Source organism: Triturus cristatus, chromosome 11, assembly GCF_964204655.1.
Source record: "Triturus cristatus chromosome 11, aTriCri1.1, whole genome shotgun sequence".
Classification (NCBI taxonomy): Eukaryota; Metazoa; Chordata; class Amphibia; order Caudata; family Salamandridae; genus Triturus; species Triturus cristatus.
In genome coordinates, this window is record NC_140594.1 from 703721934 (window position 1) to 703738779 (window position 16846).

The window sequence follows — 16846 nt, forward strand, 5'->3', positions numbered from 1 at the left end:
TGCCCAGACATATGAGGGGTGGGTGCATATCACTCCCAGCAGTGCCCAGACATATGAGGGGTGGGTGCAGATGCCTCCCAGCAGTGCCCATACATATGAGGGGTGGGTGCATATCTCTCCCAGCAGTGCCCAGACATATGAGGGGTGGGTGCATATCACTCCCAGCAGTGCCCAGACATATGAGGGGTGGATGCATATCACTCCCAGCAGTGCCCAGACATATGAGGGGTGGGTGCAGAGGCCTCCCAGCAGTATCCAGACATATGAGGGGTGGGTGCATATCACTCCCAGCAGTGCCCAGACATATGAGAGGTGGGTGCATATCACTCCCAGCAGTGCCCAGACATATGAGGGGTGGGTGCATAGCACTCCCAGCAGTGCCCAGACATATATGGGGTGGGTGCAGAGGCCTCCCAGCAGTGACCAGACATATGAGGGGTGGGTGCATATCACTCCCAGCAGTGCCCAGACATATGAGGGGTGGGTGCAGAGGACTTCCAGCAGTGCCCAGACATATGAGGGATGGGTGCATCATCCTCAGATGACCACAACTCCATGGGTCCATGAACGCATCCCCAATGTGCGACTATGTTGAGAGTGCCATATCAACACATCACTGACAGCAGTGCCCCAGTCCCATGAGGATGGATGTCATTCCCCCACTGCATGACACACCACATGTGGGTGCGATGACAAATGACACATGCATACCCACTCCTTGCGGAGGCTGCACAATACACACACTGAGATCATGTCACAAGACTGTATAGTCATGTGAAACCCACTAAACTAAGAGAGCCAAAGGGAACACACGCTGTCACGCACATTCCAGGACTGATAGGAATGTACAGGTGCTGGCACAGCCACCAAGTTGTTGTCTCCCATGGAAGGAAAAGGGTGGACTTCCCACAGATACAATGCCACAATTGTCAGTCAGGTGAACAAATACCCTGCAGAACAAGTACCATATGTGTGCTAGGCTGGGGGTACACACATGCATAGTGCGGAAAAGGGACCATTTCCCCATGGAGGCATGGCAACATACTCTATACACAAGTACAGTGACTACCAAGGATGGCACAGACGATGCAGCCGGACACATTGCTGAGCAGGCATGGACATAGTTGAAGGGATCCATCAGCCACCAAGGGAATGTAGACACAGGTCAGCACAACAATGGTGCAACTCCCTGCAGGGAAGATGTCAGGTGCCACAGAGGAAGGAACACTCCTTGGGACAATGTCTCAAAACACAAAGAGCATACACGACCAAAGAATCATTGCAGAGACCTTGTGATGCCACGCAGATACCAGGGTCCACCCCATGAGCAGCAGACTACTACATTTCCCAGATACCCAACACATGATCACCACCCCAACTCATGGAGCATCAGCACCAACATCAATACCTGAAAAGCAATTGTGTGCAAAGGAAAAACAAAATCCTTTATTCAGCATGAAAACAAAAAGTAGAAAAGGACACTGTTTACAAAGGCCATAGGCCAGTCCAAACACGAAGTCCTGGGGGGGGACACATGGCCATGCGTCTCCCCTAGCTTGCCTACACATCAGATACCTCTGGTTGATCGACTGGGGTGGGGGCATCATGTGGGGAAGGACCCGGCACCGCAGGGACAGGAGGGGGTAGGGCAGGTGTTGGGGGTGCAGGGATGGAAGACTCCACCACAGGGGGTGGGGCAGCGCCAAAGGTGGATGTCAGTACTGCGCTGCACACGTCCGCAAGATCTTGCAGCGTCTCCCCTGCACCCGAAGGAACCACAGGCCCCAAGGAGGGGGGGGGTCGGAGGGATGGGTTGCAGCGCTACTGGGGGAGGTGGTGGACAGGGGGGGACTCTACTCCCCTACCCGTGGAGTGCTTTGCCCGTTTGCGCGCAGGTGAAACAGTGGGGCTGAGGCCCAGCACAGCAAAGTAGGTCTCCTTCTCAAACTGTGGGGCAGGGGAGCCAAGGGGAGTGACATCGGAGGGACTGGGGAGTGAGTCATGTGGACTCCTACTGTGGCTGCGTGTCCGCCTGTGTGCCCTAGACCCAGTGGGTGTGCCTTCTTCCCCCTGAGTGTGCGTGACAGGAGGTGTGCGCTTGCCCTTCCCTGTTGGTGTGCTGCCTGTGTCTGGTGTGGTGCCTGCCTGGGAAGGTGTGTGTGTGCTTGGGACAGGAACGGGAGTGGGAAGTGTGGATGGCGCAGGGGTAGGTGGGGGGACGAAGCACTGCTGCCGTCAGTGATGAGTGCATGGACCTCAGCAACATCCGTTGGTCAGACATTGCTGATGCCATGTACGACACCATCTGTGTCAGCAGTCTGGTGTGGCCATGGAGGACAGTCAGGATCGATGTCTGCCCAACCTGCAACTGCCGCTGAATGTCCACAGACTCGGCAGTGAGGGCAGCAGGGGAGACAGGGGCAGGGGGTGCGGTGCCTGGCACGAAGGAGACACGTTGTTGCCCTACACGGACAGAAGGGACCCGAGCAAGTGGGAGGGCGGTGATGGGAATGGAGGGGGCGGTGACAGTTGCAGTGCTGCTGCCAGCTGTTGGAGCAGCCTCTGCCCCCTCAGGGAGTTCAGCCTCGGACCCGTCTGCGTCATAGTCGGTGGTGGTAGTATGCAGGTCCTCCGCCGCACTCCCCTCGCCCTCCGTGCCACTTAATGCTGCCGACTCACCAGGTGTGGTGGCACTGGTGCTGGATCCCTCCTCCACGTCCGTGCAGGTGTCTCCATCGGTGTCCCCCGATGATGCTGTGGGCAAGGTGAAGAGACAGGAAATAATCAGTCACCTGTGTACATCTGACACATTAGTCCAAACTAAATAGGTCACAGTGCATATCATGAAAAGCATCATGAGGAACATCTAGAATACCAAGCACATATGTAAGCCCTGCACTCCCCAGTTGGTTCACCCAACATGCCCCCTGAAATAATGAAAATCAGGACACCACAGCAAATAACAGGATTTCCAATTATACAGAGAAGCTAGTGTCTGTGAACAGTGGAGTACAGGCAGACCATGACGGCATGCCACCTCCTGGTCACTGTGAACGAAATAGTATTGGTGCACCCAATGCCAAATAACAGACGCCAATGCTGAACGGGTCCCCACACTCATAGACCTGTGAGTACTGTAGAAAAGCAAATGTAATACTATCTGATTCATTGGGAAGCACAAAACTTTACACAATTAACATATTTGGAATGTGTGAATGTCCCACCTGTGGAACAGAACACACATGTGCATGAATATCAGCAGTCACACAAGGAGGTGCACACAAAACTACATTAACACAGTCATAGTATGAGCTGCCCGCCTAATGGCAAGAAGCCAATGTTAAGAAGAAATGTGGTATCAGGAAGTACACATACATGGCACCACGGTGGTCGGGATGACTTGACACCGGTAAGTTGCCTTCAGCAACAACCAAGGACTAACCCAAATGCTAACACACTGTGGGAACATGGATATGTATAAATCCTAAACAACTTTTGGCCTGAAATGTGCCCATGTTTTAATTGTGCCAGCGTGTTCCACAAAAGTGTAAAAGTGGTACTTGGGCACTCCCTTGGGAGACCTCTGTCATGCAGGCACATCATTGTCCTTCACAAAAATCAAAGTGAAGCATATAAACTATTGGGACATGTTGACAAGTGTAGTGAGTGCCAGGGCACATGCCTTCTTGAATAACAACTTAAAACATGCCACCTGTCACATGGCCATCCGCACAATGATGACACAGTTGGTAACACATCTGACACACTACCTGTCATGTGGAGTGGCACACATGTCCAAACACAGGACAATGCATTAGCTAATGGGCCTGCAGTGTGTCGGGATAAGGAGCACCTGCATTGAGGAGACACCCTGATGTGAACGAAGAATGTCCACACAGATGTCAGCACACACAGACCAAACCACATAGCATCTGGAGCACACACCCATGCCAATAATGGATGTTTTTTAACTTGTGACACATGCTGTAAAGCACAAACATGACACCCTGCACAACATGCCTGGGTCACTGCATGTTGAGTGCCTGTCCAGACAATCATCACACACTGGTCAGACCTGACAAGGAGACATAAAGTATGGACATGTAGTCCTTGCCCGCAAAAACAATGTGATTGAGACAGCTCAAAGAGTGACACCTCAATCTGGGTTTACTAAAAAGTGCATCAGGAAATCCTAAATGTACTCCACATCACCTCGTGAGGCTGCCAACACATATTTGTGACACAAAACCTCAACAGATTGTTGGACATAGACACACAGGCACTGGCCAGTGTGAGGATGCAGAAGCAAAATGGGGTCAGCCTGTACAATGGGCACATTAGCACACTTTAGATAAATACAAATGAGGCCAGGGAACAATGCCACAGAGGGAAAACTATGCTGAACACATTGAGAATGGGCACAGTGTTGGATGACACACATGATACCGAGGCAAGGGTGTCTTAGGGTACTGAAGTAGGCACACTGCTCCATGGGCCTGGAATTATCTGACTGTAACATGAGCTACCGTCCTGGCACTATGCATATCTTCCACTCATGCACATCATGTCTGAGGCCACAACATCGGTCATGCATGCTGCAAGTCTGTTCATTTGAACACTCACACTCCTATGTTGAGACTCCGCATCAGTGCCATCTGATATGGACCCCCAAATGACTGAACAGGACAGGGCACAGGCAAGGTAACAACACATGTCTCCGACCCCACCCCCACATGATGCAGACAGCAATGTGCACTTGGATTAACCGCCAGCCTAGATGACCATGTGCAATAGTGATTACACACAGACCAGGGAACACATGTCAAGGAGGGGAAAGGAGGAAGAACAGCAGCGGATGACTTTGGGGAACAGGAAATGCAATGCACATATTAACCCTGCCAGTGTATCCATGCGACTGGGCACTTCCCAAAGCTGGTGAAACACAACAAACACACATGTACCTACCTCCTTGCTGCTACTGCATCGCCTGTAACCGCCTATCCATGTCAGGGAAGACCACCGCCAGGACACGCTTCATTTGGTGGGTCAGGCGCCGGCGCCCACGGTTCTTGCCTTCTGGTGAGTCCCCCAGCAGGACCCGGGCGATCCTCCTGGTCCAGCACCGGATGTCCTGCCAGCGTTTCCTCACCTGTGCCAGGCGCCGACTGCGACCCTCCACAGATCCCACGGCCCTGACAGCCCGCTTCCATATCTCCCCCTTCTCGTAGGCGGTTACCTGTGAGGATGACAAAGTGAGACAACATCACTACACCTGCTCCATGTCACAGAGACACACATTTAAACATCTTTGATATGTTGAACAGGGAATAGTATGCTGCCAACGAATAGCACCTTTGTCATAGGGACATTAGGCTCTGTGGAAGCCCCAATGCACTACATGACATTGAAAGTACACAGGTGGCATGAGGGGTGCAAAACACTCCCTGATCATGGCACACACTGAACATCACAAGCAACACAAAGCTGATGGCCAGCACCTCCAAGCAGTCACATGCCCCAGGCCACTGACCCAACAACAGCAGACTACACAGACACACACAGGCACAGATCATTCACCTGCCAGTGGCAACAGCCGATACAAACCTCACTCTGCACATGTGCCACTTGCCTGGGGGGTGTCACAGGCGTGGGGCTAGCCCAGCAAGTCAGACACACAGCACGAATCACTTCTCACATCAGATGGGTCGATCTGTTGCCTCCTCCATGCAGCTGTGGTGCAACACTCCACAAAGACACTCACCCACATCAATGTCCAGATCACCACAGCTCCACTCAACTCACACACATCTGTGGGTACAGTCACCTCTCACACGGGGGGAACAACGTATCACCTCAGGACTATAGAACAAGAAGGGCCAAGAGGATTAGCTATGCTGAATGTGCCATGCAGCATGCAGTGAATGTCACAGTAAGCACAATGCAAGTGAGGAGTGCACACATGAACCACATCATGCTCTGCATGACAGACATGAGCCATTCCCCCCCCCGCCTGGACCCACTCTAAACAACATTTCATGTCTGTCACACCTGGACACAATGCCAGAAGTGCCAGTCACAAAAAGAAGGGGCACAGTCAAAGGTAGCGGAGTCAGCACTCACCTGCACCCCTGGTCTACCATACAGGCTGGGGAACTGTGGGAGGATGACATCCAGCAACGCCTCATTCTCTTCCTGTGTGAATGGCTGGGCCCTCTCCACAGACCGCGACATGGTGCCAGAGGAATCACAAGCAGCAGCAGTGGTGTCGAATCAAAGGTTGTGCAGGCAAGTGCCCTCTCATGGGTTCTGCCTGACTTATATCTGCCTTGCTGGCCTATTTCAGTAACAGGAGTGCAGAGTGATTGGTCAGACTCCTTTGCATCCTACGTTTCCTCCAATCCCTTTAAACATACACCAGTGACAGCATTAGCATTTTTTCAAATTTGCAGCATCATGTCAAGTCAACAACCACTTTGCAACAATGTATATTGTGGCCAACTGCTTTTTCCAGGCCACATGATGGAAACATTTGAACTTCAAACTGGGTATCCATGACAACCAGCATGCATGTAGGCCCTAATACTTGTCCCTTATGTGTCCCCATTGTAAATTTCAAATCCCCACACAGGCACGATGCGTTTCACACGTACCCCTAGGGCACCACTACTCTAGTGCTACGGGCCGTACCCGCGTGTGTACGGCCCGTAGCACTATGGCAGTGTTGCCGTAGGTGTACGCCATAGTGCTACGGGCCGTACCCACGTGTGTACGGCCCGTAGCACTATGGCGTACGCCTACGGCAACACTACCATAGTGCTAAGGGCCGTACCCGCGTGTGTACGGCCCGTAGCACTATGGTAGTGTTGGTGTAGGCGTACGCCATAGTGCTACGGGCCATACCCGCGTGCGTACGGCCTGTAGCAGTATGGCGTATGCCTATGGCAACACTACCATAGTGCTACGGGATGTACCTGCGTGCGTACGGCCGGTAGCACTATGGCGTACGCCTACGGCAACACTACCATAGTGCTACGGGCCGTACCCGTGTGTTTACGGCCCGTAGCACTATGGTAGTGTTGGCGTAGGCGTACGCCATAGTGCTACGGGCCGTACTCACTTGGGTACGGCCTGTAGCACTATGGCATACGCCTACGGCAACACTGCCATAGTGCTACGGGCCGTACTTATGCGGGTGCGGCCCGTAGCACTAGAGTAGTGGTGCCGTAGGCGTACGCCATAGAGAGACGGCTCATACCCGCATGCTACGGGCCCTACACATGCGGGTAGGAGCCGTATCTCTATAGCGTACGCCTACGGCAACACTACCATAGGGATAGGACCAGTGTGTACACGTACGTTTGTACGGTCCGTACACACACACGTACTCCTACCCACACCCCATATAGTGATACGACCATACACACGCCCTCAGAGCGTGTGTACGGTGCATTTCACAGCTTACACTGGTGATAGGAGGCGCACAGGAAAGGAATGGAGGTGTCTGACTCGCTCAAGGATGGACATCAAGTCATTGTCAGTGCAGTACTTCATGTGTAGGGCCTAGGTGTGTCAGGCAGTGAGATGGCACATTTCTCCTCATGTTTTAACCCAATAGTTGTGTGATGACCTGTGTACACATGTCATGTGTGATGGGGCACTATGTGGCGCACTTCCCCTTCACACCTTTTACATGTGTGCATGTAGTTCAAACTTGTCAAGCACTTCATCACTGGCATGGCACAGTCCCCAACACCCGCAACTGTCCCCTGATGCCAGGTACACGGATGATGACACCTGACATCTCACTAACAGCGTGCCCCGATGTGACTATGTCATGTGTGTGTCATGTGTTCCCATGATCTTGCTGTTGGTGTTCCGTCAACGGCATCTGCTGTAGCTGCATCTAACATGTGTCTGTGTGTAGATGCCCATGTCACACTATTACGCACACCAGGACACATGTGGAATAACACGTAACGTGTGTCTGTATGCATCTAACAGGGACTTGCGAGCTTAGGACATATCTGCGTAGTCTCAATGTCTGTGTGATCATTTTTGACATGTACCCCTTCATGGCAAGGTGTGTGGTCTGTCCTTTTTCCATGACATGTGACCTGTGCGTCTAGCTTGCCGGCAGCTGTCTGTATGAGATGACATCCTTCAAATGCACATATGTGGATGTATGTCACTCCTGTAATGTGTCTGGCTGTTCACTCACACTGGCCCACAGCTACTTTCATGGCAGGTCATGTAGACCTTGACAATCCATGTTTGTAGCTGGCTCTTGGTAGGAGTATCACCTGGCTGGCATGCGTGTGCAGGATGTATTGCACAGAACAGACTCTGTATGTAGCATATGTGTATTAGCTGTTGAACATGTGCTCAGTTCATTGACATTGGTGTAGTAATGTACTCAATCTTCGTTATTCCTTCCAAACTTCTGCAGGGCACCGCCTCTCCTCCGACCAATGCCAGACTTGGCTGCCATGAGGGAATGTGACTGCATATGCCGCTACAGATTCCCCCAACAGTTAATTGTGGACCTGACAAACAGGCTGGCACCACACCTCCAACCGCGACACAGTTATCCGACTGCGCTGACCCCCAAGATGAAGGTGATGTAAGCCCTACATTTCTTTGCCACCGGTACTTTTCAATTGACGATAGCTGATGTGGGTGGCATGTCCCAGACCATGTTCAGCCGTGTCCTGCATGATGTTTTAGAAGCCATGTTGGAGCACCTGGATGAATTCCAACTCGTGAGCAGTTGACAGGTATCAAGGGTGAGTTCTATGCCCTGGGAGGGATGCCCCATGTAATTGGGTCCATTGATGGGACACATGTGGCTTTGGTACCACCACAGGCACAGGAGGTAGCCTTTCATAACCGTAAACATTACCACTCCATTAATGCCCTTGTGGTGTGTCTTGCTAACATGCTGATTTCCCATGTCTGTGCACGTTTTCCAGGGTCAGCACACGATGCCTACATCATGAGGCGTAGCAGGGTGCCAGAAATGATGCTGCAGCTGCACAACGAACGAGCATGTCTTGTTGGTGGGTAGACTCTGTTTGTCCAGTATTCAGCGGTATCTTAGTATGTGACGGCATCTCCTGACCCACTTCTTTACATGATGCTTCCATGTAGGGGATTCTGGCTATCCCAACATGCCATGGCTGGTGACACCTCACCGCAACCCAAGAACAGCTGCAGATCACCGTTACAACAACGCCCATGGGCAGACCAGGCGAGTGATTGAGAGGACGTTTGGCCTCCTGAAGAGCCGATTCTGGTGCCTCCACAAGACCGGCGGGTCCTTCCCATATGCACCGGTGAAGGTCTGCAAAATCTTCCTCGTGTGCTGCATACTGCACAACATGGCAGTGGAGAAAGCTGTGCCACTCATCCTGGATCCCGATGAGCAGGAACATCCACTCGTGGAGGATGACGGCCTTGGTCACGAGGCAAGTGAGGAGGAGGAGGAGGAGGAGGACATCCGGAGTCAGCTCATACACAGCTTCTTCTCATAATGGGGAGTCCCTGTGTCTGAGTGTGCACGCTTGGAGCCTTGTGTGGCATGTGTTGCAATGTGTGTGTCCAGCTGACTGTATGCTAAGTGACTTTGAGGTGTGTGCTGATGTGTCACTCGAGTGCTGATGTCATTCCACACATTTTAGCTGACACACTCAATTGACAACTAGCATGGTGTCAACCTTATTCATGTAGAGTACATGACCATCCATGCGGATGACTATGTTTTTCCTGACTTCTTGTGTGTCTCTCATCCCCAGGTAGTTGTGCATGCTGTCTGCTCGTGGCATCGTTGTGCTCCTGCTATTCCTCATGAGTAATGCAACGTGTGCTGAATCAGCGTTACATGCACGGACATGGTGAAAAGTCTCCTTTGGGTAAGGATTGCAGCAAGGCTTTTTGGGTGTGGTAGTTGTTTGTAATGTGTGGGCACTGCTCCTGTGCAGGTTTTGTTACTATGCATACATGTCGACTCACCATGGGGCACATGACATGTGGCATGACTTACATGAATTGATAGTCACACTTCGTGACAGTCATCTGTTATGGGATTGTGGTTTGGGATGAAGGCATCAATGTGTGTACAACTTCCCTCTGAAACATACGGGAGGCTACGGGTGGACATATTGCGGGACATCCCCATAAGATGCTCAATGTGGAATTGCAGCCTCTCCGTGTGCAGCAGGGGATGTTTGGCTCAACCCCTTCACTTGTGTGCCAGTACAATGGATTTACAGCATCTGTGGTGCAAAGGGGGTGTCCAGTGTAGGTCCCACATGTTAATGCAATAGACCTGTGAGTCTGTTAATGTTGATGCTTTTGCATAGGTGTGAGCCTGAGTAATAAAGGTGTTCCTCAGCCTCCAAGGTGCCTCATCTCTGTCAATGCAGGTCTCTTGCCACTGTGCATGCTCCATCTCTGGCATGGTTGTCAAGGATTGTGCATATGAGTCTATGTGTAGATTAGCAACCTGCATGCTGTTCTTCATGTATTTGATTCTCTATTGTGCATGATGTCCATGGCTGTGTATGTGTTTTGGCATGTTAGTCCCCCCCACGGGCCGCCAACACCTTCTGGGGTGGGTTTCCTATGCGCAGCTCGGCTTTCAGTTTCATGATCCGGTATCAGTCATCTTTGGTGATTGTGCATCCTTTGTCTCTGGGTGTGCCATTGAAAACCGGTAACTCCTTCCTTGACATACATCTGTTGCAGTAGTCATTTCTGACATCCTAGTCTTTGTGTGGATATTGTGGCATAGTTCCCAGGACATGCCGCCTGCTGTTGCAGCCACTGCAGCAAGGGCACACGTAGTTTCCAGATTTGGCAACACACACACATCAAAGGTGCTCCTCCCTTCCTCCCTCAACACATTCATTTGGCTGTCTTCAGCTTGTCTGTGGCACAGTTGCGGCCACGCGGTACCAAAGGCTGGACCGTCTGCACATGCAACGTGCACATTGCACGACCCTCAGGTCCTTGCATGACCCACATCACACTACAGTCTGATGTTGCAGCCACCCTCCAAGCAAGGTCCATCCACACATCTCCCGCCTGCTCTCAGGCATGCACTGAGCGCACACACAATACCTTTGCATGATGAGTGTGTAACTCCGACTGCCTACACAGCGCTGCCATGCCTTCCAGGACCTGTCACACCCACCAGGTCATGTCCCTCCTACTCCCCACCGGCTCTGTACCCCTGCAAGGCCATGGGAGTGGGACTCAAGGCTTCTGCATGTAGTATGCTGTTGTCGTGAGGCACATGGCACAGGTATCATCTCTCAGCGTGTCAATCTACAATGTGTCCAGGACCCCCCTATCCACCATCACATGCGCACACAACCTCATCATCAACTCTATGCCATTGACAGCCAGGCGCTCCTCACCCTCACCAAGGACGCAGACATTTCCAGTTCCAATATTCAAGATTGCATGGGATCCATAGATGAATGGCAGAACAGCACCCACCTGAGGCTGGACTTGTACAGGACTGAGGTCAACATCTGAGGATTGTCCCCTTACAGCTGGGTCAACTGCTTGTGTCCCACCCACAGAAGCCCCGCACAGGCACCCAGTGTCCATGCACACAAGATGTTGTGCATCATGGATTGCTTGCTCACATTTGCCATGGTAATCACCAGCATCTGTACCTCACACTGCAACACCCTCAGCATTATGCACATGATCCACAGATAGATCCACTCCAAGGTAAGACAGACCATCACCCAGGTCCACGACAACATCTGTGTCAAATACTGCCCTGCCCTCTACGGAGCAGCCACATCCAAAATCCAGGGACACTTGTCCACATCCAGGCTGCATCTGCACACCTCAGCGTCAACATCCCGTGCCCCAGCCACATCACCGTCCAGCAGAGATAGCTGCAATGGATCACTGTGTGCTGCAGGATGACCTTCAGACACCTCACGCACACTCAGGAGGCAGGCCACAACCCTGACCCAAAACCAACCTTGTACCACAGTCATCCGAGACCCCGTAGTGCCATCTCCGTGCATCCAACCTTGACCTGGCCACCATTCTTCAGATCCACCGTACTCCTGCATGCAGGACATAGTTCTCCCACCTGGGAACACATATCTGGGACTCCCTCCCCGGGAACCTCCAAATGAGGCATGACCTCTACGCCTTAATGTTACTCTTCCAAATAGGTGTGTCCTCACAGTTTCCCTAGCACCCCCTCAGCAGCTTGAGGCCATCACAGGTGAGTATTGTGCTCCATGTCTGCATTGAATGATAACTTGTGACCCATGTGTGTCCTGTACCAGACTCAGATCCCAGGGTATGGATGGGTGGAGTTGGTTCAACACTCAGGCATAGTTAGACGTTTACACACACATATGTTGTGGACTAATGTCAAATGACAGCAACATCTCATGACAAGAAAAAAAGAATTTATTTTTGGTGGGGTGAGTCTTTTGTTGATGTACTAAGGTGCTCTACCGGGTGCATAGAATCCAAAGTTCACAGGGGGAGATGGCATCCTTGTCAGTTGGAGTCATCAGAGTCCAGACCACAGTGTTGGCCATCATTGGTCAGACTGTGACCAGCACGTCCATGTGGCAGAGAATGTCATTGGGTGAGGTGCTGCTGTTGCGCCAGAGGTCCAGGTGCCAGGCCAGGTGACCTGGGAGATGTGGATGGTCCGCTGACTCTCACGGTCTTTTCCGTGGACGACCCACCTTCCTCGCGGGACCCTCAGATGCAGGCCTTGACGATGTCTGTGATGCTCCGTCAGACGAATCCTCCTCCTCCTCCCTCCCTGTGGCTGGTGGAGGTCTTCGCTTGGTGGCACAGGGAGGGTTGCCCATGTTGTCGGCGATCCGACGGAGTGAACGGCTCATGTCCGTTTGCACCGCCAGGAGCTCAGCCAGTCTTGCCTCCATCCGTCCTTGGTGTTGTTGTTGACTGGCATGTTGCTCGGCCTGCAGGTTCTTCATCTCGTCGAGGGTCCCCTTGATGTCTGTGAGGCTCGACACAACCTGGCTGATGCCCCTGGTGTCACGCCGGTATGTGTCCAGGATGTGGCGCATGTGTGCCATACCGGTTCCCTCAGCTGGCTGGTCAGGTTCTCGCCTCCGCCTGCCTCCACTCCCACCACCCCTGCCCACACGAGCCTGGCCTGCCGTTGTGGGCACATCAGGTCTACGTGACCCCTGAGGGATGGCATTAGCGTGGTCGTCTGCCTCCTCCTGGGTGCCCGGAGAACCTTGTCCCTCCTGGTCAGACTGGCTGTGTTGTTCAGTGCGAGCAAGGCTCCTGGGTGTCTCCTGGGATGTGGCAGGAATGAGGGTGGTGGTTGGCACAGATGTACCTGACGCAGGTGCTGCAGGGGCTTGGGCACCAGAGGGGCCAGGTTGGTCGGGGTCATCCACAGAGTGCTGGGAGTCGTCGCTGCCGGTGGGATCATCATCACGCTGAGCCTGGGACTGTGATTGTTCCCCCCCATTGTTGGGGGGAGGACGATGACGTTGCCCTGTGTGTGAGAGAGAGACAATGTTAATGCTGTTTCATTCCACATCCATGTTTCATACATAGTCAAGTAGTCACAGTTCCTCCAGGTGGTTGGATGTGCCTAGCATTCCTCTCAATGTACACTTGGGGATGGGTATGTTGCGGGGGACAGATTGGTATGTGCTCCTGAGTGTTTGCCAGTAGATTTTTGGCTGGGATGCTTATTTGGCTATGGATTGGTCTTGTTGTGTCACATGTCCATTGTGAGAGTGGGTAAATCCGTTGCCTGCCCCGGGGGTGTGTGCTTGTGTGAGGGGGGGGTGTGACCGGGCCTGCTGTTGGGTATAGTGTGATTTCTCATTGGGTCTCCCAGGTGATGTGTCTGTCCCCTCATGGTGCATGCTGGCATGACAGTGTGTGTGAGTTCCTGTGCTGGGTATGTGAGCTAGTGGAGTTGTTGTTTGAGTTTACAGTGGTCACAGGAGGGCCTTATGCTTCCTACAGCAGGGCCAAGTGTCAGCTACCTTGTCAGTACTTTGCCAGTCCCTGTGCATTGGGCATGGTGCATGGGTATGTACCTATGCCATATGGGCTGTGGGCATTGGTGTCTGGTTCTGAGTTGCACAATGTGTTGTGTGAGCCCCACCCTCCCAGCATCACGGACATCAAGTCTTGGGTTTGTGGTTGGTGTGGCCTGGGACATGGCATTGCCTTTATTTGTGAATGGGGCATGGAGACGTTAGTGGCATGAGCATGGTTTTTGGGTGTGGTTGTGTGCGGTGAGGGCTTGGGAGAAGTTGCGTGCATTTGGTGTATTTGTGGTGTGAATGCCATTCCCCCCATGTTACGTGAGTTGTTTGTGTTCTCACCAGGCTCTGCGACTCCTTCGACTCCGTGTACTCCCACCGGCGGAAGCGTGGCCATCACCTTCTCCTCCCAGGGATGGTAATGTACGGGTCTGCGGGGCAGCCCACCTCCAGTGATGTTACTCTGGGCGTATTCCTCGTTCATTTTACTCTTGACTGCCCTGCGCAGATTGTACCACCTGGCTTGGCATTCATGCCTGGTCCTTCGGATGGGCGCAACTGCATTCACCTTATCGACGATCCTCTGCCACAGCCTGGTTTTTTGGGCTATGCTGGTCTGTCTGACCAATGTTCCAAACAGCTGTGGCTCGACTCTGATGACTTCGTTGACAAGGAGCTCCAGCTCCGCTGTTGTGAACTTTGGATTCTTGTCTGTGGGCATGGTGTGGGGTGTGGGTGTGGATGGTTGTGGGTGTGTGGGTGTGAATGTGACGGTGTGTGTGTGAGGGTGAAGAGGGGGTGTTTGTGAAGGAGGTTGTGTGAAGGTGTGTAAGTTAAGGTGTAGTTAAGGTGTAAGTAAGGTGCAGTTGTTTGTCTGTGGTGTCTCTCAGCAGTGGGTCTGTTGCAAAGGCTCATGGGTTGTGTGTGTGGGCCCTTTTTATTGGTCCATTTGTGCGTGTGGCTGGGTTTGAATTTGTGGTGGGTGTGTTATAAGAGGTGGTTGTGATTTAGGGCCTCTGTTTGCCTGTTTGGATGTGCCAGGTCAGTCATAGAGATGTATTTTGTCATGTTGACGTGTTTTGTGGTGTTGTGCGAGTCGAATTGACCCTCCTTGTGCTGTTTTACAGTGTCCTGGCTCTGTACAAGTCTTTTTTGCATAGGTAAGGTCCGTACATACGCGATGCTGGGTGAGGGTGCTGGGGTACGGTGTTGCGGTACGGTGCGTACAGGTGCGGGGCTGTGCTACGGTGTTGGGGTACGGTGCGTACAGGTGCGGGACTGTGCTAGGGTGTTGGGGTACGGTGCGTAAAGGTACGGGGATGGGCTACAGTGTTGGGGTACGGTGTGTACAGGTACGGGGCTGGGAGACGGGCCTGGGGTGCGGCGCGTACAGGTGGGGGGCTGGGATACGGTCCTGCGGTACGGGGCGTACAGGTGCGAGGCTGGGAGACGGGCCTGGGGTGCGGCCCATACAGGTGCGGGGCTGTGCTACGGTGTTGGGGTACAGTGCGGAGGGGGGGTACGGTGCTGACATACGGGGTACGGTGCTGACATGTGCAGGGTGAGGGGGGCTGTACGACTCGTATCCGGGCACAAGTTTACCCGTGTACATGTAGGCTACAGCGTTCGCTCCGTACGGGGCCTTTTACATGCGGTTGTGTATTCGGACGGGCAGTACGGATCGTACTTGCGCGCTCGGACTTCTGTTTTACGATTTGCACGTAAAAATGTCCGGCTCCCTATCGGACACTTTTCCCGACGCTATTCGGATGTAAAAATTTACGGCTCCCTCTCGGACCATTTTCCCGACGCAATTCGTATGTATTTTTCACGTACGAATCGTACTTCGCAGTTTGTACGGTACTTGTACGATTTGTACGTGAAAATATACGGATACGAGTCATACGCAATTTTTTTTTCCCGGATCGGAATCGGCACTTTAGTGTCACTTTGATTCTAAGGGGGCAAAGAAAGGCATTCTCATGCGACTGCCCATGGTTTTTGATGCAAAGCCCTGTCTTCTAACATTTGTAAACAGGACTTTTCCCCCATAATGTACCCTCCTAGAGGCAGGCACAAAGTAGGAGAAAAGTTATTTTTGCTCTAACATTTAAAAACTTTGCAAGTGTGCTGCACCGTACAGCACACATAAAAAGTAGTAAAAGGTTTTTAAGTTAATCTAAGCCTAGTCAATTGAACGGGAAAGGTGCACCTCCTGTACAAAACCTATGCTAGACATAATGCACGCATCTCTGCAATGTGATGCAAAGATGTGTGCATGATGCAATGCAACCTGAAATAGAACTAGTGACTGGTTAGGGAGCAACACTGCCATATCTTAGAATATATGACATTGTCTTGTTCTCTCCCTCTCACCCAGTGCACAGCAGCAACTTTAGTTGCTGAAAAGTGTTGCATGAAATATTAGGACGGATAGGCAAAGAATTCCGCCCCGCCGGCAGAGTTCGTGAAGTTTTGCCCACACCATTCTTTGCGCAGAAATCCACAAAACTCTGCAAAGTGACACGAAGCACGAGTTTTTTCTCTCAGGTGGCTCGCCAATGTTACGTTAGTGAGCACAGGTGAGAAAAAATGCACGCTAGACCTCCTCTCGGCGAGATTTCTCAATGCGGGCGGTCGTGGAACGTTGCAACAGCTCACGCTGAGAAATCTCCTGCTCGCGTTGAGGAAGCTGCTGGTCAAGTAGAATATCTACTCTAGCAGCAGAAAGAAGCAGCGCCCTCTGTCCTGATGCATACTGCTGTTTGCAATGATTTTACAGAGTGAGACAAACTCCCAGTGCAAAAAGTCAGTAC